At 41.7% G+C, this 24676-nt stretch overlaps 1 pseudogene; it reads right to left on the reverse strand.

The window, feature by feature from the left end:
* Nucleotides 1-3340: 3340 nt before the first annotated feature.
* The window catches only part of LOC100759127, a 117714-nt pseudogene continuing 96378 nt past the window's right edge, over nucleotides 3341-24676 (reverse strand).

Genomic DNA, 24676 nt, shown 5'->3' on the forward strand with positions numbered 1-24676 from the left:
ATCACCTTCAAAAATTCCAGGAAATTTGCAATGCACAAGGTTTCCATATCAACCCCCAAGTGCACCCCAGTTCCAGCTTTCAGGCCCCACAGTCGCTCCCTCCACCACCTCCCCCACCCCAAATGCCCCATCCCAATTAGTGCCTATCCCTGCTCCCAGTCTGCCCTTAAAATCCCTATTTCTCCCTTCGAGGAGATTCATGTATCCCCACCTAGACCTCGCCTCTTTACCTAACGTGTCTGGGTCTAAGGATTGTAACTTTGTTATCATTTACTTTTTCATGATTTTTTTAAAAAAAATTTTGAGACAGGATGTCTTTGTGCAGCTCTGACTGTCCTAGAACTCACTACGTAGAACAGGCTGACCTGGATCTCACAGGTATCCACCTGCCTCTGCCTCCCAAGTGCAAGGATAAAAGACTTGATCCACCACTGCCCACAGCTTATTGTTTACTTAAAAGCCACTTTACACTTACAGGTGAGTGCATACCATAATTATCTTTCTGGGTCTTTTTTGCCTCAATCAGGATGAGTTATTTCTAGTACCACCCATTTGCCTGCAAATTCCATGATGTCATTTTAAATGCCATGTAATGTTTCATTGTGGAGTTGTTAAAAAACTATTTCCCCACTCTACATTCTGCTGTTTTGTCCAATTGTTTGTGTCCTCTCATGATAGGAGATGTCCTTCTGTATGGTGCAAATATGTGTTGCTTTTGTTGGTTGATGAATATAGCTGTTTTGACCAATGGCCAAGTAAAATATAGCAAGCAGGAAATGCAAACAGAGTTACAGAGAGAAAGAAGGCAGAGTCAGGAGCCACTGTGTAGCTGCCACAGTAGCAATATGCTGGTGCAGTGACAGTAAGGAACTGCCTTGTGGCAATACATAGTCTAATAGAAATGGGTTAATTGAAAAGAGAACCAGTGAGTAATATTCATGAGTCATTGGCCAAACAATTATAATTTAATATTAGCCTCTAAACAATCAGTTCATAAGCTGGAATGGGGACCCAAGGCTGGGAGGGAAAGTGTTAGAGTGGGATCATTTGAGACAGAGAAAAACTTGCAATTACATTCTGCCTTACAGAATATTTTCAGTTTCATATATCACTATATCATGGGGTCTCTTTTATTAGTTGTCGATCTTAGTTTCTGTGTTAATGTGTTCTATTCAGGCAATTGTCACTTATGCCAATATTTAGCATGAATAATAAAATGCAGAAGCAGATTGTAGGGTTCCAGCTGAAGATCAGAAAAGCAAAACAGTCCACCACCAGAGAGTTCTTATCTCTACCGAGGCTGGGGCAAACTTGTCCTCATAGTGACTGAAAACTGTATACACTACAATCCTGTCTCCTCCCCACATATATTTTTCTGTAGTGCTGGGATTAAAGGTGTGCACCAACAGTGCCTGGCCTGGATGTCTGACTCCTGTGATTAGCTTTGCACTCTCATCTTCAGACAAGCTTTATCTGTTGGTTATAAACACAATATCACCACAATAATGTGTTCAAGGGTATGCCCCAATTTTCTTTTCTGTCAGGTTCAATGTATCTGCTTTTTTCTTTCATTTTTTATTTGAATTAGAAACAAGATTGTTTTACATGACAATCCAATTTCCCTCTCCTTCCCCTCCTCCTCTACCACCCCCCCAACTAAAACTCTACCTATCACATACCCTTTCTGCTCCCCAGGGAGTGTGAGGCTTTCCATAGGAGGGGTCTTCAGAGTCTGTCATATCCTTTGGGCTAGGGCATAAGCACACCACCATGTGTCATGGCTCAGGGAGTATCCTTCTATGTGGAATGGGCTCCCAAAGTCCACACCTATGCTAGGGAATAAGTATTGATCTGCTACAGGAGGCCCCATGGATTTCCGAGGTCTCCTCACTGACACCCACGTTCCTGGGGTCTGGATCAGTCAGTCCCATGCTGGTTTCTCAGCTATCAGTATGGGGACCAAGAGCTCCCCGTGGTTTAGGTCAGCTGTTTCTGTGGGTTTCACCAGCCTGGTCTGGACGTCTGTCACTCGTCCTTCTCTGCAACTAAATTCCAGTTCAGTTCAGTGATTAGTTGTGGGTGTCTGCTTCTACTTCCACCAGCAGCTGGATGAAGGCTATAGAATGGCAGTTAAGTCTGTCATCAATTTCATGCTCAGGGGAAGGTATTTTAGGTAGCCTCTCCTCTGTGTCATCTTTGTAGATCTCCAGACATTTCCCTAGTGCTTGATTTCTCTTTAAACCTAAAATGTCTCCCTCTATTATGGTATCTCTTGTCTTGTTTTCCTCTATTCTTCCCCTGACTCAACCTTCCTGCTCTCTCATGTCTTCCTCACCCCTCCTCTTCTCCCCTTCTCATTCTCCTAGCTTCCTCTCCCCTCCACTCATGTTCCCAATTTGTTCAGGAGATCTAGTCCCTTTTCCCTTCTCCGGGGGACCATGTATGTCTGTCTTAGAGTCCTTGTTTCCTAGCTTCTCTGCCTGTGTGGATTGTGGGCTGGTAATCCTTTGCTCTATGTCTAAAATCCATATATGAGTGAGTACATACCCTGTTTGTCTTTTTGTGATTAGGTTACCTCACTCAGAATGGTTTCTTCTAGTTCCATCCATTTGCCTGCAAATTTCAAGATTCCATTGTTTTTTTTTTTCTGCTGAGTAGTACTCCATTGTATAAATGTACCACATTTTCTCTATCCATTCTTCAGTTGAGGGGCAACTAGGATGCTTCCAGGTTGTGGCTATTACAAATAATGCTGCTATGAACATCGTTGAACAGATGTCCTTGTTGTATGAATGTACTTCTTTTGGGTATATGCCTAAGAGTGGAATTGCTGGATTTTGTGGTAGACTGATTCCTATTTTCCTGAGGAACCGTCATACTGATTTCCAAAGTGGCTGTACAAGTTGGCACTCCCACCAGCAGTGGAGGAGTGTCACCTTTCTCCACATCCTCTCCAGCATAAACTATCATTGGTGTTTTTGATTTTAGCCATTCTGACAGAAGATGGTGTCTCAGAGTTGTTTTGATTTGCATTTCCCTGATGGCTAAGGATGTTGAACACTTTCTTATGTGTCTTTCAGCCATTTTAGATTCCTCTATTGAGAATTGTCTATTTAGTTCTGTACCCCAAATTTTTTATTTATGTAATGTTTTAATTTTCTGAAAAAAGCACTTATGAAAATAATTCAAAGTTCACCTATTTTACAATGCATATAAAGACACATGTAAATATGTGTGTGTGTGTACAATAATTGTATTTCCCACAATTCCCTGGACTGTGGCACTAAGATCCAATGTTCTTCCTAGAGAACATCCTTCCACGCAAGCACCTCTCTAGTTCTCAGTGTCTTGATCTCCTTTTTAATTCATTGTATTTCTTTTCAAAAAAATTCTTTTCAATTAAGCTCACTTCTTCTTGGAGAACAGAGGTCTTTATTCTTAGTAAGAATGAGAAGATACTTAGTATAAACTGGTAACACAGAGAAAAATTGGATTATTCATACGTTGTCACATGTTTACAATAGCTTTTGCAGAATTTTTAGGTACTTAGCCAATACAGTGAGTTCTTGGTTATCAAGGACTGGCCTGTTGTTCTCAGGAGTCCCTGGAGGCTGTGTCCATGGAAACAAGGGCTACCAGTGTCTCCTCCTGTCCAGTTGAACTGAAAACTCGAAGGGTCCTTCTTTTCAGCCACAGGTGTTGAACTAACCAGGGCACTAAACTGCTTTTGAAGATGCTCCACCATTTCTCTTCTCTTATACGCGACTGACTTGTCGATGTGTGAACGGTAGATCGGTCTTTTGGTTTCCAAGAATATTTGGCTCTTGCTTCCTCCCGTTTTTGTCTTTTCTCATCAAAAGTTTTCTTCACAACTTAGTACCATTTTCTGAAGTCAAACTGTGGCTCACCTTCTCTGTATTCTTCATTATACGCTTCAGCAAGACTAGATTAGGACCATTCTAATTTGTCATCCAGCAAAAAGAGCAGTTTCAACACAACCACGATGACAGCCACAGCCTGCACATCATATTTAACTGTCCTTTTTCTTTGTAGCTATAGGATCAAACGTCAGAAAATCCACTTCTCCAATTCCAGTCATCTTTACCACTTGGCAGGTTAAACTATGCATTTCGTCGGGGAGATTGAGCTCCAATAAGTACTTCATACACAAGATGTTGGAATGAAGATAGCAGTCTTCAGTTGCATCTGGAAAACGAGGCAAATCTACAAATATGGCAACTTCAATCATGTTTTTATAGATGTCTTCGTAGTCAGGCCAAGACTCTACAGCAAAGATGCCTTTGTCACAACCATACACTTTCATCTCTTCTGGAAAAAGCTGAAAAGCATTTACGTACAGGATACAGTCCTCTTCTACAAACCTCAAAAGGTATGAAAGGGTAATTGTCTCTCTCTGTCAGAGCAAGGACAGGTAGCAGAGAGCAAGGGTCCTGGGCACAGTCATCTTCAGGACAACCTTCTCCTTCCACTCGAGTATTCCACTCCATCCACAGATCCGGAACAGACATCTGCTGCTTCTGACTTTGGGGATGCTTTGACAAGAGGGAAAGGCTTTGGAATCTGGGGGTCAGACTGGAACTCTGCTCTACTTTCAAGGGTGTCACTTAGCAGCTCAAGTTCACTGGCGCAGTCTGAACTCTGGAGATTATCTTCCAATACCTTGGCTTTCCATCCTCTTGTATGAACTGGGTTTTTACAATAGGCCTGCTTGCTCTTCTGAATGTAGCACTTCCAAGGATTGTGCAAAACTTCATTCTTTAGCTCTGCGCCTACTCCCAGGGTCTTCAGTGCTTCTGCCTGGTGGTATAGTATGCACTGAAAACCTTCACACACATACCAATCCCAGGCTTTTTCATGCTTGCTTCTCTTTCTCAGCCCCCTGCTAATGGAGTTGATCTTGGTATTAGGAATGACATCAGTGCTTACAACTTCCTCAGATGGATCTGTGACATTGTGGTGGGAAGTACAATAGTATTTGCCTTCATCAATAAGGCCCCACGAGACAGCAGCACATTTCGAACAGTGTTCTGTGAATGATTTTGGCTCCTCCAGATCCTCTGTACCCCAATTTTTAATTGGGTTGTGTGGTGTTTTGGAGACTAGCTTCTTGAGTTCTTTGTATATTTTGGAGATCAGCCCTCTGTCAGATGTGGGGTTGCTGAATATCTTTTCCCAGTCTGTGGGCAGCCATTTTTTGCTGATTGTGTCCTTTGCCTTACAGAAGCTTCTCAGTTTCAGGAGGTCCCCTTTATCAATTGTTGATCTCAGTGTCTGTGCTACTGGTTTAATGTTGAGGACACCGTCTCCTGTACCAATTAATTCAAGGATATTTCCCACGTTGTCTTCTAATAGGTTCAGTGTAGCTGGATTTCTGTTGAGGTCTTTGATCCATTTGGATTTAAGTTTTGTGCTTGGCGATAGACATGGATCTATCTGCAGTCTTCTACGTGCCAGCATCCAGTTATGCCAGTACCATTTGTTTAAGATGCTTTCTTTTTCCATTGTATACTTTTAGCTTCTTTGTCAATAATCAGGTGTTCATAGGTGTGTGACAGGGTTTTCAACTTCATTCTTTGGTCTACCTGTCTATTTTTGTGCCAATACCAACCTGTTTTCCAGACTATAGCTCTGTAATAGAGCTTGAAGTCAGGGATGGTGATGACTCCAGAAGTTCCTTTATTGTACAGGGTTGTTTTGGCTAGCCTGGGTGTTTTATTTTTCCATATGAAGTTGAGAATTGTTCTTTCAAGGTCTGTGAAGAAGTGTGCTGGGATTTTGATGGGGATTGCATTGAATCTGTAGATTGCTTTTGGCAAGATTGCCATTTTTACTATGTTGCTCCTACCTATCCAAGAACATGGGAGATCCTTCAATTTTCTGGTATCTTCTTTAATTTCTTTCTTTAAAGACTCAAAATTCTTATGGTACAAGTCTTTCACTTTTTTGGTTAGCATTACCCCAAGGTATTTTATGTTGTTTGTGACAATTGTAAAGGGTGATGTTTCTCTGATTTCTTTCTCCACAAATGTATCATCTGTATATAGTAGGCTTACTGATTTTTGAGTTAATCTTGTATCCTGCCATTTTGCTGAAGGTGTTTATCAGCTGTAGGAGTTCCCTGGTAGAGTTTTTTGAGTCACTTATGTAGAGTATCATATCATCTGCAAATAGCGAAAGTTTGACTTCTTCTTTTCCAATTTGTATTCCCTTGATGTCCTTTTGTTGTCTTATTGCTCTAGCTAGAACTTCAAGTACAATATTGAAGAGGATGGATAGAGTGGACAGCCTTGTCTTATCCCTGATTTTAGAGGAATTGCATTGAGTTTCTCTCCATTTAGTTTGATGTTGGCCGTTGGTTTGCTGTATATTGCTTTTATCACGTTTAGATACATTCCTATTATTCCTGTTCTCTCCAAGATCTTTATCATGAAGGGGTGTTGGATTTTGTCAAAGGCTTTTTTGGCATCTAGTGAGATGATCATGTGGTTTTTCTTTCTCAGTCTGTTTATATGGTGGATTGCATTGATGGATTTTCTTATGTTGAACCATCCTTGCATCCCTGGGATGAAGCCTACTTGATCATGCTGGATGATTTCTCTGATGTGTTCTTGGATTTGATTTGCCAGTATTTTATTCAGTATTTTTGCATCAGTGTTCATGAGGGATATTGGTCTGTAGTTCTCTTTCTTAGTTGTGTCTTTGTGTGGCTTGGGTACCAAGGTTAATGAAGCCTTGTAAAAAGAGTTTGGCAATGACCCTTCTGCTTCTATTGTGTGGAATATTTTGAGGAAAATTGGTATTAGCTGTTCCTTGAATTTCTGGTATAATTCTGCAGTGAAGCCATCTGGTCCTGAGCTTTTTTTGGTTGGGAGACTTGATGACTGCTTCTATTTCATTAGGGGTTACAGGTCTATTTAAGTTGCTTATCTGTTCTTGATTTAATTTTGGTAGGTGAAATCTGGCCAGACAATTGTCCATTTCCTTTAGATTTTCGAATTTTGAGGAATACTGGTGTTCGAAGTATGACCTGATGATTCTCTGTATTTCCTCTGTGTCTGTTGTTATGTACCCCTTTTCATTCCTGATTTTATTAATTTGCCTGTTCACTCCCTGTCGTTTGGTAAGCTTGGATAAAGGTTTGTCTATCTTGTTGATTTTCCCGAAGAACCAACTCTGTTATATTGATTCTTTGTATTGTTCTCCTAGTTTTCACTCTGTTGATTTCAGCCCTCAAATTGATTATTTCCTGGCGTCTACTCCTCCGGGGTGGATTGGTTTCTTTGTATTCTAGAGATTTCTGTTGTGCTGTTATTTCTCTTGTGTGAGTATTCTCCAGTTTCTTCATATGGGCACTTAGTGCTATGAACTTTCCTCTTAGCACTGTTTTCAAAGTGTCTCATAAGTTTGGGTATGTTGTGTCCACATTCTTATTGAATTCTAGGAAATCTTTAATTTCTTTTTTTTTATTTCTTCCTCAACCCAGGAATCGTGCAATTGGACCTTATTTAATTTCCATGCGTTTGTAGGTTTCCTGCAATTTGTGTTGCTGAATTCTAACTTTAAAGCATGGTGGTCTGATAAGATACAGGGGGTTATTTTAACTTTTCTGTACCTGTTGAGGTTTGCTATGTTGCCAAGTATGTGGCCAATTTTAGAGAAGGTTGTACGTGGCACTGAGAAGAAGATATATTCTTTTATATTTGGATGGAATGTTCTATAGATATCTGTTAAACCCAATTGTGCCAGAACTTCTATTAGTTCCTTTGTTTCTTTGTTAAGTTTCTGTCTGGTGTTCCTATCTAGTGGAGAGAGTGGGGTTTTGAAATCTCCCACTATCAGTTTGTGAGGCTTTATATGTGATTTGAGTTTTAGTAATGTTTGTTTTGCTAACTTGGATACCTTTATATTTGGGGCTTAAATGTTCAGAATTGAGACTTCATCCTGATGGATTTCTCCTGTGATGAGCATGAAGTGACCTCCTTCACCTCTTTTGATTGATTTCACTTTAAAGTCCAATTTGTTGGATATTAGTATTGCTACCCCCGATTGTTTCTTGGGTCCATCTCACTGGAAAGTCTTTTCCCAACACTTAATTCCTAGGTACCATCTGTCTTTGAAGTTGAGGTATGTTTCTTGTATGTAACAGAAGGATTCATTCTGCCTTCTGATCTGTGTCTTTTTTATTTATTTTTATTTTTTTAATTATTATTATTATTTTTTTTTGGTTTTTCGAGATTGGGTTTCTCTGTCTAGCCATGGAGCCTATCCTGGCACTCGCTCTGTAGATCAGGGTGACCTCGAAGTCACAGAGACCCGCCTGCCTCTGCCTCCCTAGTGCTGAGATTAAAGGTGAGCGCCACCCGGAAACCTGTGTCTTTTTATAGGCGAGTTAGGAGCATTATTATTGAGGGATATTAACGACCATTGATTGTTCATTCTTGTTTGTTTTGGATTTGTTGGTGGTGGCGAAATTGTGTGTGGGTTTCCACCCCATTTTTCTTTTGGCTGTTGGTATAGTGGGATTATCTATTGCCTATATTTTTCTGGTTGTACTTAACTTCCTTTGTTGCAGTTTTCCTTCCAGAACTTTCTATATGGCTGGATTGGTGGATATCTATTGTTTGAATCTGGTTTTGTCATGGGATATCTTGTTTTCTCCATCTATATTGATTGAAATCTTTTCTGGGTATAGTAGTTTGGGCTGGCATCCGTGGTCTCTTACGGTAGGTAGAATATCTATCCAGGACCTTCTGGCTTTCACAGTTTCCATGGAAAAGTCAGGTGTAATTCTGATAGGTTTGCCTTTATGTTACTTGACCTTTTTCCTTTGCTGCTCTTAATATTTTCTCTTTATTCTGTATGTTTGTGGTTTTGATTATTATGTCTGACTCCTGTGGCTAGCTTTGTACTCTCATCTTCAGACAAACTTTATCTGTTAGATCATAAACACAATATCACTGTACTAATGTTTTCAAGGTTATGCCCCAATTTTCTCTTCTGTCAGGTTCAATGTATCTGGTTTTATGTTGAAGTCTTTCATGGACTTGGACTTGAGTTTTGTTCAGGGCCATATGATTTTCCTTTGTGTATAGGAGAGCTACTGATTTCTTTGGTTTAGTTGCAAATCAAGACACTTTGCTGAATGTGTTTATCAGCTGTAGGGATTCTCATGTGTAATTTTAGGGTCACTTATTTAAGCTATCATGTCTGCAAATCACAGTGCTTTGACTCTTTCTTTTCCAATTTGATCTTCAGTCAACTTACTGCTCTAGTTAAGACTTCTAGTACTGTATTGCATGGGGATGGAGACTGTGGACAACTTTATCTTGTTCTTGATTGTAGTGGAATTTCTTTGATTTTCTCTCCATTATGTTGATAGTGGCTACTGACTTACTGCAAGCTGTCTTTAGTATATTAATTTAGTATATTAAGGCAATTCCCTTATATCCCTAATCCATCTAAGACGATTATCATGAAGGGGTATTGCATGTTGTCGGTAGATTTCATTTTGAATTTATTGAGATGATCATAGGGTTTTATCTTTCACTCGGTTTATATGATGGATTACATTTACTGATTTTTGTATGTTGAACCATCCCAGTAAATCTTCGATGAAGCCTACTTGATCATGCTGCATGGTCTTTGTGACATGTTCTTGGATTCATTTTGCAAAGAGTTTATTGAGTATTTTGAGGTCTATGTTCATAACAGAAATTGTTCTGTAACTCCATTTCATTTTGTAGTTTTTATGTGGTTTGGATATCAGGGTAACTGCAGCCTCACAAGATTAATTGGGTAATTCTCCTTCTCTTTGTACTTTATGGAATAATTTGAAGGTCACTGGCTTCTTTAAGTCTTCTTTCAAAATCTGGTCGACTTCTTTCCTAAAACCATCTAACCCTGTTTCGTTTTTGTTTTTGTTTTGTTTTGTTTTTGAATGAGCGACTTTAATGACTTCTTCTATTTCTCTATGGGTTGTAATTCTACTTAGATTGTTTATCTGGTTTTTTATTTACTTTTGATAAGTGGTACCTATTGAGAAAATGATATATTTCTCTTAGATTTTTCAATTTGTTGGAGTACGGGTTTTTGAACTATGCCCTCGGATTCTCTGGATTTGCTCACTGTCTGCTGTTCTGTGTACCTTTTAGTTTTTGATTTTTTTTCATTTAGGAACTTCTCTCTCTCCTTTTAGTTAGTTTGCATGAAGGTTTGTCTGTCTTGTGGCGTTCTTTTTAAAAAAAAACTGTTTCATTTATTTTTGAAATTGTTCCATTTGTTTCTACTTTATTGGTTTCCACCTTGAGTTTGATTATTTCTTGGCAAATGCTCCCCTTTGCTGTGCTTACTTCTTTCTGTTCTAGAGATTTCTGGAGTGCTGTTAAGATGCTAGTATGAGATCACTCCAATTTTTTAATGTAGGCCCTGAATTATAGAATCTTTTCTCTTAGCACTGTTTTCATTATTTCTCCTAAGTTTGTGTATGCTGTGTGTTTATTTTTATTTAGTTTAGAATGCCTTTAATTTCTTTCTGAATTTCATTCATAATCCAATTTCCTTCCCTTTTCTTTTTTTTGTTTTTGATTTTTCATGACAGGGTTTCTTTGGTTAACAGTCTTAGATACCCAGGAACTTGCTTTGTAGACCAGCTGGCCTGAAACTCCAAGCCATCCAACTGCCTCTGCCTCTCCTCTGAGTGCTGGTATCAAAGACATGAACCATCATCACTAGACATGATGCATTTTTAATTCATTAGTGTTGTTGTTCAGGTTCCATGAGTTTGTTTGCTTTCTAGTTTTGTTGTTATTGTTCTTGTTGATATCCAGATTTAATCTGTGGTTGTTAGATAGGGTCCAGGGAGTCATTTCAATTTTCTTGTATGTTTTATGTCTTACTTTTTGTTCAAGGATATGATCAATTTTGGAGAAAGTTCCATCAGGTGCAGAGATACAGATACATCCTTTTGTGTTTTGTTTAAATGGTCTGCAAATATATGTTCAGTCTTATTTGATTTACCATGTCTGTGAGTTCAATTATTACTCTATTTAGTTTTTGTCTGTGTGGCTTATCTATTGGTGAGAGTGTGATAGTAAAGTCTACCATTTCCAATGTGTGAGGTTCAATGTGTGATTTAAGCTGTAGTAGTGTTTCTTTTACAAACTTGTTCGCGCTGGTGTTTGGTTTGCATGGATGATAAGAATTGCAATGTCATCTAGGTGGGTTTTTATTTTGAGGATGTAGTGTCCTTCCCTATCTCTTCTAATTGATTTTGTTTTATGTATATTTTGTTAGATTTTAATATGGCTACACCAGCTTTCTACAGGGGTCCATTTGCATGGAGCATCATTTTCCAAGCCTTTACCCAGAGGTAATATCCCTCCTTGATGTGTTTCTTGAATGTAGCAGAAGTGTGAAAGCAGTTTTTCCATCAATTGTGTTAGTCTGTGTCTTTTTATTTTGGGATTGAGCCCATTGATATTGAGAGAGGTGAGTGACTAATGGTTGTTGATTCCTGTTATTTTATTGTTCCTGGTGCTGAAGTGTGTGTGTGTCCATCCCTTGTTTTGATTTTGCTGCACTGAGATTATTTTATTCCTGTGTTTTCATGGATGTAGTCAGCCTCTTTGTGTTGGAGGTTTCCTTCTAGCACCTTCTGTAGATGTTTATTGATAGATGTTTAAATTTAAATTTATCATGGAATATCTTATTGTCTTTATCTATGGTGACTGAAAATTTCTCTGGGTGCAAAGAAAGTATTCTGAGTGGGTATCTGTGGTCTTTTAGAGTCTGCAACACATCTGTCCAGGCCCCTCTGGCTTTAAGAGTCTCTATTGATATCTCAAGTATATTCCTAACAGGCCTTCCTTTATATGCTATGTGGTCATTTTCCCTGGCAGCTTTTAATATTCTTTATTTTTGTTCTGTACGTTATTGGTTTCTTTTCCACTCCAAACTGTTTGGTGTTCTGTATGCTTCTTTTACCTTTATAGGCATCTTGTTTTTCTAGTTAGGAAGTTCTCTTATGATTTTGTTAAGAACAATTTCTGGGGCTTTGAGATGGGTTTCTTCTTCTTCCTCTCTACCAGGAATTCACAACCTGTTGGTCATAAGCAATTTGGTAAGGATATCGAAGGATTCTTTCACAAGGGGCACATATGAGCATGTAAATTACACTCATGAAGTAGCAACAAAATGTTGTTTTGGTTATGGGTCACCACAACCTGAGGAACTATGTTAAAGTGGCACAATATTAGGAGGGTTGAGAACCACTATTCTACTATACTGATTATTCTCAGATTTGGTATTTTGTTAGTGTACCAGTTTTCCTGGATGTGTTGTGTCAGGAGTGTTTTGTTTGCTTTTTTATTTACACTCCAGATGTTTTATCACCAACACATCCATTTCTTCTATAGTATCTTCAGTGCCTGAGATTCTCTCTTCCATCTCTTGTCTTCTTCTATGGAAGTTTGCATCTGAAGGTACCTGTTAGATTTCCCAAATTTTTCATTTCCACAGTTCCCTCAGTTTGGTTTTCCTTTTTGATTCTATTTCCAATTTCGGGTCTTGAACAGTGTTATTCATTTCATTCCACTGTCTTTTTTCTGTTTTCCTGATGTCTTCAAGGGATTTATTGATTTTATCTACAAGGAGCTCTGTCATTTTCATATAGGCTGTGTTAAAAACTTTTTCTTGTTCTTCAGCTGTGTTTGAATATTCAGGGCCTGTCATGCAAGGATAGCTGGGATCTAGTGGAGACATCTTGCCCTGGCTGATATGGATTGTGTTTTTACACTGGCATGTAGGCATCAGGGTTTGGGACGATTACAATGCTAGATGCTGATGTCTGATTTGTCTGCATTGTGTGGGTGTTTTGTTCCTTGGTGTCTGATTATTTTCTATTTTCATAGAGTGTGATGGCTGTGGGTTGCTTAATTTCCTGGCCTGTTCAGCTGGTGTGGTCACTGGGAATGTCTGCTGTTGACAGGGGCTGGAATACTGGCATGAGTAGGGGGAGGAAGGTTGGAGGTGAAGGTCTTTATGATCCATGGGGATGGGGTCAGAAAGGAAAGGGAGAACACAGCTGGTTTCCTGCTCCAGAACTGGGGATGAAACTGATAGGACTTGGTCTCATGAACAGTACGAGAGCTGTGTGTCTGCTTTCAGCCTAATTGCTGCCCTGGGAGGAGCTGCCCTTTGGTTATCAGGAGAGACTACGGAAGTTTGTTTTTGGATCAAAGCAACAAGTGTGGAGAGTGAGGTTAGAAAGGGAAGATCTGTGGGAAACACAGTAGATGGAGGCAGGGGCAGGAAAGGTAGTACAGACTGTTCTGCTGTATAGCTGGGGTTTAGAGTGGGAATTGGATCTGCTGGAACAGAGAGAGGAGAAGATCTACAGGCAGCCTTCCTTCTATCTCATTTTCTGGCAGTCATGGCTTGTAGTTTAGCAGGAGCTGCTTTTTTACATGGACCGTCATTCCTTGATTGACTCTCACAGGTATGCAGGTGGAGTCAGGGGTCTGAAACAAACAACAGGACACAGACACAAGAGGAAACCTGAGATGCCAGACTTTCATCCTTCCTTGTAGTTACCTCATGGACCCAAGTGAGGATTTGATGGTTTATTTTTTCCTTTAGAATCCAAAACAGCTTCTAAGTGCCTGTTATACACCTAAGCCCTGTGACAGACCGTGGACTGAGGCGGAGAAGGATGCTGGCACATGCATGGAGTTCTGGATTACCTGTGACCAGAGAAAAGGTCATCACTGTAAATACTGCATCTATGCCAGTCAATAATATCTTTCTATATTCCTCCCTCTTGTAGTTGTCGTGTGCTAAGGGGTTTGAAAATGGTAGAGTGTGAGGAATGCTGTCACAGACAGGCTTTACATGTCTATCACTGGTTGAGACATTGGTTCTCCTGAGTGTGTGTTCTATTCTGAGAACACCAGTGTAATGGTGGAAACATCCTCGTACCTCTGAATGGCACTCCAGAACTGTCAGGAAGATGGTTCTCTCCTTCCTGGAACCTCATGTGGAAGAGGCATCCACCCACTTCATCAGAATGAGAATTCTCAGAGGTGCAGCTTCATTTGTAAAAAGACACCATCTGCACTGGGGTAAAACCATAGTGGTTGATGATGATGATGATGATGATGATGAAGTGGTACCCATGAGCAGAGTGTTTCTCTGTCATTAGAGTCACATCTAGTGCTGTTCTTCCCTTTTCACCCATTCCCAGGCACCTTGTTCAAAAACCATAAGGGGAAGTGGAAAACATGATGAGGATGACTTGGAGCTTATTCTTCACTGTGCTTTTCAGACTGAGAGCAAAGAATGCATTCCCAGCAACCAGCAGGCTCAGCTTGCACGGAGCTGCTTTTGAGGCAGAGTTCTATCTTAAGTCCAATGGAAGGAAGGTAGAGCCTCCCTAGCTGTCCACTCTGTAAAAATTTCACATCCTTCCTCCGTTGTCCTTCCTCCAGGTTTGACCATCTTTGTGTAAGGTTTGAAACTCAGTGTGTTTTCCTGTCTCCATACCATGCTGCTTGCTGGGGATTCCAGTCTGCTGTGCACTTGCCACCCATAGGCTATTGGAGAATAATACCTTCATAAGTATATATACTCATCCACACCTGCACACTTACCACATGCTTACATGCTCACCACACATGCTTACATACTGTGTACCAGTAGCAATGACACAACAACCTGAGAAGAGTTCTGTGTATCACAGACACCCTCTTTGTTTTGGTACATCACTTACTTAGTGATTATGAGTGAAGCAGGGGAAGAGGACTAAGAGCTGGTGAAAGATGAATTGGCAGGCCATCTACACAGTGTAGATGCCTTAGGGTCAGTGGGAGCAGTGTAGGATTGTGAGGCTTTGGTTCAGTCCAGTAGACGGTGGAGGCTTTCAAAGACTACCTAGACTAGAACAGATAGAAGATCACAAATGTTTGGGAGCATGAGTTCAAGTTGGTGCACAGAGTGTCCAGGATCCCTGGGACTCTTGGGTAAGAGAGTCGTGGGGGAGACTAGAAACTGAGGACCATCACTAAGATGGAGGTGCATGTGTGGAGCTGAGAGTCATCAGTAGATGGTGACGCAACACAGCACTTAAGACCCAAAGTGCCTGGGTTGTCATAGAGTTTCCAGGACCTATTAAATCCTTCACTGGGTACAGCAGGCCAAAGCCCTCTGTGCCTCCTCTGTTTCACAACATCATCGAGAGATGGGGATAAAAAGGTGATAAACACCATAATGCCACAGCTACCATTTAGTAATGTTGCCCTTTGTAGATGATGATTGGCTCTTCAGAGAGAAAGAGGCTAAGCAAAAGCAGGGGGTGGGATAAATGAGGACTATGGAGCAGGTGAGTGAGTATAGGTTAATTCCATTGGTATGTATGTGTGAACTGCTGTGATGAAACCCATTATTTGTGTTCTTACATGCCCTTACTGGGGCTGGGACTGCATTTCATTTGATAGAGATTCCTATGATGCAGGAAGCCTTTGGTGCTGTCCCAAGCCTCACATAAGAGAGGTGTATTGGCATGGGCCTCTAATTTTGGTGTTGGGATGTTGAGGCCACAGGATCAGAACCTGGAGGTCATCCTCTTAAAAAGAGAATTTGTAGCCAGACTGAACCACAGGAGACCCCACCACCTAAGCCCTGATAAATATACAAATTTAACACATTTTAATGAGTCCATAGGTAGTCATATTGAAACACACTGTTCCTTTAGCAGAAAGCTGCTGCTTGATCTGCTAGTTGCTTCATGTAAGACATGCTGGGCAGTTTCATTGTGTTCCAGTTGGATACAGACATAAACAAAGAAAAGGAAATTGGTGGCGTGTTGTGGACTCTAACAGAAAGGCAATCCCAGCCTGCCACACTGGTTCTCACTCCTTTCCATACACCTAACCATGGACACCTTCCCCCAGCACCACCACCCCCAGGACAGGGGTTAGGACCAGTTTACTCTCCCTCCACTGTTTGCTCCCTCTCAGCACCTGGCCAGTGGTTCTTAGGTCACAATGAATCCCAGCAAGGTCCCAGAGCCCCTGGCAGGTCACCTTCAGTGCTGCTACACTGCCCACTAGGGCTGTGTGTGTGTGTATGGGGGTGGGTCTCAAGGCCCCCAATCAGAGCGTGAAGCTTCATTTCACATGAAAAGATAAAAGAAATCTAGTTGACTGCTCAAGGTAAGAAGCTGACCAACATGTATCCCTAGTCCTGTCTCCTTCCCCCAACTTACCTTACTTTGTACCTCCAAGAACAGAGCCAGTCTTCTTGAGAAAACATCCAGTATCTGTGGACAGGCTCTGGAGCCATCCAGATTTCAGTTTCTGAGAGACCTCTGCAAGGAGGGCACAGCTTCTTTGTGCTGTGTGTAGGCCTTCAGCTCTGTGATCCCACTGCCTGTCTCTCAAAGTCCCTTTCCATTGTACAACATCTGGGGTTGAGGCATTGTGGACTGTGTCCAGAGACATCAAAAGGTGGTCAGTCTCCTAGATCAGGGGCGGTGAGAATAGGTGGTTCGTGAGACCAGACACATATTCGATCTGTGTTTATCAAGCACACCCGGGCTTCCCAAGTGAGGAGTTGTATCCTGTTCCTAGGGTCACGGCTATGATGTAACGATCTCAAACCCTGTGCAGAATATTTGGTCCTCTTCTGGTTGGAGAAACTGAACCTCCACTGGTTGTATGGCATTCGGGAGCCAATTATCCTTGATTGGGTGTGAGAATAGACTCTATTTTCAGGCTTTGGGCTATATGACTTACAGCATCCCTCCAACCCTTCAATTTTTCCACCATTGACAGGGTATGATAGCCCATCCCATGTAACAGGATGCAAAAGCAAGTACTGCTGTGTGAGTTCTTGGATAGTGTAGTCTATACTGTGAGTTTCATGCCAGCCATGGTTACATAGTGAGACTCTCCCCCGAAAATAATATGAATTTAAAGAAAGCAAAAATATTGTCCACCGTAGATGACCAGGACTGCAACAATATATACCAAAGAAACCACTTAAGATGTATAGGCAGTCCAGAGCCCATGTGATGCCACCCAACTCAGGTTGGCACAAGTCACCCAGAGGCTGCTTTGGATTCTCAAATCCTGGGCTTTTAGGAAGGCACCCACGGCCCATCTGATCCCACTACGCTCAGGCAGACATAAGCCACCCACAGACTACCATATCTGGCACCTGGCAAGTGAGTCTCAATATGATGAGCAAATATGTGGTAGAGAAATGGTAGAGAAAGAAGCAGTATTGTTCATCTACTGTAGAACGAGGCAGAACAGAAGCAAAGGTGGTAAGTAGTAGACATATGTGGGAGGCCTTGTCACTCAGGGCCTCTATGACATCTAGGCCCAGGCTCCTGCCAAGAGCCATCTCTGGGTCCAAGATCCTATCACAGTAAGAGTCTGTGTGGCCATCTATGGTCCATGTTGCCACCAGAGATAACAAGGATGCCAAGTGTCTGGGATGCCACCAATGGCCATCTAGGTGTCTTAAGAGCCATGCTGTTGACAGAGCCATGCTGAGCTTGTTGGACTGTGCTGCCAGCTGGTGCTGTTGTGTGTTCTAGGCCTGAGCTGCTGCTGAGGGCCATGTGTGGGTCCATAGCTCTACAACAGCCATGATTTGAGTTGATATCTGTTGCTCCTGTTGCAACTGAAAGCTGTGTTTGCCTGGAGTCTGATTTGCCACCTGGGAACATATTGGTGCACAAGGGCCATGATGCATCTGGGCTCTACAGATCTAAATGTAATACTCTCTGATGTTATGGTGACATCTGGTCCAGTGCTGCATTGAGAATCATGTCTGGGTCTGTGGCCTTACTGCAGCCAGGATCTGTGTTGATGGCTGTGACTCTGGTTACCACATGGGCCATGTAGATTCCTGGGGTTCTGGGCTGCCATCTGGGGCCATGTTGGTATTTGTAGTAGTTTGATTGTTTTTGTGCTCCATAATCTCATAGGGAGTGGAACTATTAAGAAGTATCGTCTTTTGGAAGAAGTATGTCATTTTGGGGGCAGGCTTTGGGGTTTCTTATGCTCAGGAAAGCAACCACTGTCTCATTGACTTCCTGTTGCCTGTTAGATGTAGGACTCTTAGCTATCTCTCCAGCACCACATCTCCCTGTGTTCCACCAAGTTCCCTGCCATGATGATAATGGGCTTCAGTCTGAGAACCACCCCAATTAAATGTTTTTTTTTATAAGAATTGCTCATGATGTCTCTTCACAGCCATAAAAACCCTAATTAAAATAGAAGTTGGTACCAGAATTGGGGTATTGCTGTGATAGGCCTGACCATGTTTTTGTTGGGGGAAATTTTTGGTCTTTGGTATTTTGGGCTTGGAAAGCAGTGGATTACTTTAAGCACTGTTTAATGGGCCATTGTATTGGGTACATGGAAGACAGTGGTGCCAAATGTGATTTGATGAACTGTGAGGGGCTCACTCAAGAGTTTTCAGAGAATTTTAGGATGTTGTTTAGCGAGATCAATCTTGTAATATATTGAAGAAAATTGCTGTCTTTTACCCTTATCTGAAGAGTCTCCATGAGCCTAAAATGAGTAATTTTGGATTAATTCCATTGGCAGAAGAAATCTCAGAAGAGCCTAATATGGACTCTGTCATGTGGTTATTAGTGGTAACTATAATGAAGATTTGTAATGAAAAGGAGCAAGCTAAGCAGGGCAAATTCCAAAATGTAAATTTTAAGGTGAAACAGAACACCAAAAAGTGGAATGGAGCTAAGTCCTGTGTTCAAAGAGGTAAACAGATTAAGAAATGGAATAAAGGGAGTAGTGATTTCAGGGAAATATCCCACCCAGCTGTTTCCAACATGTAAAAACGGATTAAAGAAAAGCTTAGAGTCAAATGTAGTGGTGCACGCCTTTAATCCCAGCACTTGGGAGGCAGGGACAGGCAGATCTTACCCAGCTAAATTTCCAACTTGTGAAAAGGAATTTAAGAGAAGCTTAGAGCAGGGTCTGTTGGTGAACATATTTAATCCCAAAACTCAGAAGGCAGAGACTGATGGATTTCTGAGTTTGAGGCCAGCCTAGTCTACAAAGTTTAAAAACATCCAAGCCTAGGCAGTAAATGTGGAAAACAGAAAGCTGGTGAAGATGTAATTGAACATGGGGGTCATGTTCCAGCCCCAGGAAGCAGCAGAACTTGGCAGTTTTGGCTATGGGGTTCAGCTTTAGAGTTGAGGGTAGAAGAAATGGGTTATGTAAATAACCACCATGCCTATGGAATGCCACTGAGGTCAGGCAAGTATCAGGAGTATCCTTTAATGGAGGCCTAGTAGAAAGGCTATTATGTGAAGCTGTGACGTTGAAGTCTGGATTTCTTGAAGAACCCAAGATATTAGAGATTGAAGAGTCATGGGATACCTGCTGAGGAGAGCTACTAACTGGGAATGGAACCAGTCCAACAGAAAGAAGTGTGGCCATCAACAAAGTTGAACAGAGTTGGAGATGATGTTTTGATGCAGAATTTGGAATATGTCCACCTGGTTTTTGGTCTTCTTTCCATCCTGTATTTTCTACCTATTCTCCCTTCCCTACATATTGGAATGGTAATATATATTCTATGCCATTACATGTTGGAAGTATGCAATCTGCTTTTGGATTTTGAGTTTACAGTAGATTACCGTTAAGAGATTACATAATCTCAGTAGAGACTTTGAACTTTGGACTTCCAAAAATAGATGAGATTGTGATAAACTATGGGGACGTTTGAAGTTGAACTGAATGTATTTTGCACTATGATATTGTTAAAATGTTTATGGGGGCGAGGGAGAAGAATGTGGTAGATTAAATTTATTTGCTCCCCATAATCTCATAGGGAGTAGTGCTATCAGGAGATGTGGCTTTGTTGGAGGAAGTGTGTCATTGTGGGGGTGGGCTTTTTGGTTTCCTATACTTGGGGTACCATCAAGTGGCTTGAGTCAACTTTCTGTCACCTATAAGATATAGAACTCTCAGTTCCAGAACCATGTCTGACTGCACATTGTCATGCTCTCCATGATGATAATGAACTTTAGGCTGAAACTGTAAGTGAGCCACCCCAATTAAATGTTTTCTATATAAAAAAAGGTGTACAGGAAGGTTTATGTAAAATGATGTGTGTTGAGGACTGTGTAACAGCCAGGGTTGGAAAAGTCTTACATGTCTGATAATAGGACTAATACAAGTATGATCTTTCCCATATGAAAGTCTTCCATGAAATAATAGTAAGTGAAAATTGAATACTAATGTGGGTCACTTAAGTAACAGAGAGGTCAAAGAAACCCAGAGTTTGTGTGCACAGAGGAAGGAAATGCCATTGTGAAATCCTTCTGGAAGTTCTACCAGCACCTCTTTCGTGCTTCTGTTAGACCTCAGGACCTATGCAGAGAGAGACAGACAGACAGAGAGAGAGAGACATACAGAGAGAGAGAGAGAGAGAGAGAGAGAGAGAGAGAGAGAGAGAGAGAGAGAGAGAGAGAGAGAGAGAGAGCTGTGTCTCCATAGTGGCATGTTGGAGGATGCTGAAGAGAGTGTATAGCAGGGAACTGGGCAAGCCTCTCTATCAGGTCCTGACTGGGCTCAGATGCTGGGCAGCAAGTGTACAGGGTCCAGTTGCCCATGTGTGGAAGGAGCTGAACTCCCACAGCAAGCAGAGTGAGATTGGACTTGGCAGCTCTTTCAGGACCTCCAGTGCTGAGATCAGTATTAGGGACATCTTGCTTGGAGCCTCTTAACCCCAAGGCAGGACATAGGGTCAACCCCATATGACCTTCTGAAGCTTGGAGATAATGACATAATAAATTTCAGTCACCTGTAGCCATAGCTTTGGTGGCAGATTGACATCGAATTGATGGAAAACCAATTGGGTTGGAAAAGGGCTATTGTCCTGGATGTAAGTGATCAGAGACTCTTCTGGAATGTTTCAGGTGTTAGCATATGATTTACAAAGCAAGTGTTTGCATTCCTACACTGGCTGTTGTTTAACCCACCTTGTCCAGAATATCTAGTGAGTGCCAACCTTGCATAACCAGCCCCCTGCAGTGGTATGGGTGGTGACCACTGGAAGCGCACAGTGACTAGAAATCCTGGTGGCTTGTCAAAACAATCAGGTGTTACCAGGTTCATCTCCCAGTCATTTGTGATGAAGATAATAAGAATGGAAAATAAGTAACTTAAATAGGGTTGGCAACCAATACACAAGATGTCCCTAATACTGATCTCAGCACTGGAGGTCCTGAAAGAGCTGCCGGGTCCAATCTCACTCTGTTTGCTGTGAGATTTCAGCCCCTTCCACACGTGGCCTACACTTACCTGTGAGTACGAGGAAAAATACTTAGACTGTGGTTTATGCTGGTTTAATAAAATGTCAGTTGTAGAATCTCCTCCAAGATTCAAGACTTCCCAGGATGATGTGGTAGACTTTGGGGAGCCCCTTTTGAGGGCCTTACCCTGCCTGGGGAGTGGAGGGGAATGGCTAAGAGCAGGTGGGATGTTGGGGGGAGGGGAGGGAGAGAGAGAGAAGGGATTGACATCTGAAGCAAGCTTGTTCCTAATTTGAACTAATAAAATAAAATAAAAATTAAAAAAATAAGGGAAAAAAAAGATTCAAGACTTCACTAGGCTGTGGATACTTGGCTAGCTGTAAGGTACCAAGCATGATCTCTCACTTTTGAGTGGATCCTAAGTCTACATTGAAAGTTGTTGTTATACCCAAGTGTGTGTGTGTGTGTGTGTGTGTGTGTGTGTGTGTGTGTGTGTGTGTGTGTGTGTGTGTGTGTGAGTACTGCATCCTGGTGGCTATCATGCCAGGGCAGACACTTTTGTTGTTGTCCTGGTTTTGCTTTCTTTTGTTTTTTGAGGCAGATTATTTTGTCTACAGAACCCTGGCTGTCTTGGATCTCATTCTATAGACCAGGCTGCACTGGAACTCCTGCCTCTGCCTCCAGAGTGCTGAGATTAAAGGTGTGCACCTCCATGCTCTGTTCCTGCCCAGCATGTACATTTAAATGCCAGCCTCACTGAGAAGGTCCTACCTGAGCAGATTGGGTTGTAGAAGTGTCTGGAGGAAATGTAAAAACGGGAGAAATGGGTACAGGAGAATTAGAAGAGTGTCATAGTCTGTGGCATGGCATCAAACACTGTGCTAGGCAGGGGAATACATGGAGTTGTTGGGAAGACAGATAACTCTAGAAGCTGTTCCAACCTAAGGCAGAAGCTGTGGGATATAAGGAAAGACTGTACATGGGATCGGGAAAAGCTGGTCTTTCTGTGAGTGGAGACCTCATGCTTTGCTCCATTCGGGGAGCAGAGGGTATGTGGGAAAAGGCTGCTAATGACCCTCCAAGCAGCAGGTGCTAGGTACTAGGAGTCAAGGGAGATAAAACTTGTTGTTGTCATCTTCCATTTTATTCAGGAGTCAAACACCACTTGCTACATGCCCAGTCACCCATCAAAGCGGCTTTGTCTTTTTCAGTTTCTATTAATGTATATTAATCAAAGAATTATTCATTTTATGCATCCTTATGTGCGCATAATATAATTTGGCTATATTCACCCTCTTCTCCTCCCCTTTCCCAATCCCTTCCTCTGGCCCCAGTGTTCCTTCATTTGATTTTACATCCCTTTTTATTGACTTTTAGCTTTACTTTTATTTAAGGCTTTCACATGAGAGGATCCATGATATTTGTATTTCTAAATCTGGCTCATTTCACACAAGATCCAGTGTCTTCCCTCAAGCGCTGTAGTTTATTCCTTCCTTGCAGCCAAGTGAAACTGCCTTTTTGTTTTTCCATTTTTTATTTGAATTAGAAACAAGATTGTTTTACATGTCAATCCCAGTTCCCTCTCCCTCCCCTCCTCCTCAGCCCACCCCCCCCCCGACTAACACCCTATCTATCCCATACCCTTTCTGCTTCCTAGGGAGAGTGAGGTCTTCCATTGGGGATCTTTAGAGTCTCTCATATCCTTTAGGATAAGGCCTAGGGTCTCCCCCATGTGTCTAAGATGAGGGACTATTCCTCTATGTGGAATGGGCTCCCAAAGTCCATTCCTATGCTAGGGATAAGTACTGATCTACTACAAGAGGCCCCATAGATATCCAAGGTCTCCTCACTGACACCCACGTTCATGGAGTCTGGATCAGTCCTATTCTAGGGACCACATTTCCCATATCATTCCATTCACTGACTGCTAGGCTTAATCCATGATTTGGGTTCCCTTAGTACTATGGATATTCAGGTACCTCTGTGGTAAGGTGCTTTTGATTCCTTTGCATTATAGCCATGAATCTTATGGCAGGACTATGTAAAAATTCTATTGTAAAGGTTTCCATACCTATCTGCAAAATAGAGTGATTTACATATTCTGTTGTGAAGCCTATCTAATTTACTCAACAAAGTCCTGCACTTGGCCTTTGCTTTCATTTGCTCTGCCTCTCTCTCTCTCTTCTCTCTCTCTCTCTCTCTCTCTCTCTCTCTCTCTCTCTCTCTCTCTCTCTCTCTGTGTGTGTGTGTGTGTGTGTCAGGGAAGGTATCATAAGTGTCTTTAGCCACAAATCTTCACATGATAGGATAGGTATTTCCTTGGCTTCAAAGGGAAGCTTCTGCCATTCCCAATTCTTTTAGTGCACAACCCCTGTGCTACCACTCATAGGCACTCTACAGGAGTGGTAGGTTGTATTAGTCCTTAATACAGATAGTAAACAGTTCAGAGATGTAAAGGATATTGCCAGGAGTCAAATCTTCCTCTGCTAACATGCTCTCAGCCTTTCTCCCCTGTATCCATTCTTTCACGCCTGGATCCCAAACATGCCCCCACAAATGCATACAAAGCTAGGAATTATACATTTCTAAACTGTTGTGGTGCATGCATGTGTTGAACTCACCCAACTCTTTCCATCCCCTACCCCAGTTTTATCTCCAGAAATATTTTAGCTACTAGCCGCATGGACAGGGTTCTGGGATGTGGGGGATGACCTGTGCATTTGTCACTGTTCTCACTAAGGCATTCTGTGCTCTCCATGATCTGATCTGTGCTGCTAAAAATCGCAAGTCATTGGACATTACTGGCCAACCTCAGTCTGTGTCCTGAGGCTTTCTCCTGGGTTTTACTTTACTTTTCTCTGGTCTTCTACTTGTCTCAACAAGGTGTGTGATTTAACCAAGTATGGCCTGAGCTTTGGGTTACATAGAGCACACATACTATACCCAGGAATCTAGTACATTATCCCTCTCTGATTAATGTGGCTGTGGCTGATGGAGAACAGGATTCTTTGTAGTTGGATTAGGGGAGGTCTCTTTGATCTGTTCTGTTCTCTTGCACAAGCAAATGGGACTGCAATTGTAGCACTGTTCTTAGGGCCTTACTACTAGTGTTAGGAGGCATTGTGTTTATAGAGCCTGGAACCTAAAGATGTCCTCTGAGACAGGACTGCCCTTAATCACATTATTCCAGGTAGTAAGAGATTAAAGGAAAGTTTAAAGAAGAGGCTATTTCTGAAGCATTGCTTCAGAAGTCATTAGCATATTACATTAAGAAATAGTCATCTGAGCGCTCCACTTGAAAGATTTCTGTCCTGGGTTCCTGGTGTAACACTTAATGAAGTACAAGGAAAACTGGGCTAA

This window comes from Cricetulus griseus, chromosome X, assembly GCF_003668045.3.
Source record: "Cricetulus griseus strain 17A/GY chromosome X, alternate assembly CriGri-PICRH-1.0, whole genome shotgun sequence".
In the NCBI taxonomy this organism is placed as follows: Eukaryota; Metazoa; Chordata; class Mammalia; order Rodentia; family Cricetidae; genus Cricetulus; species Cricetulus griseus.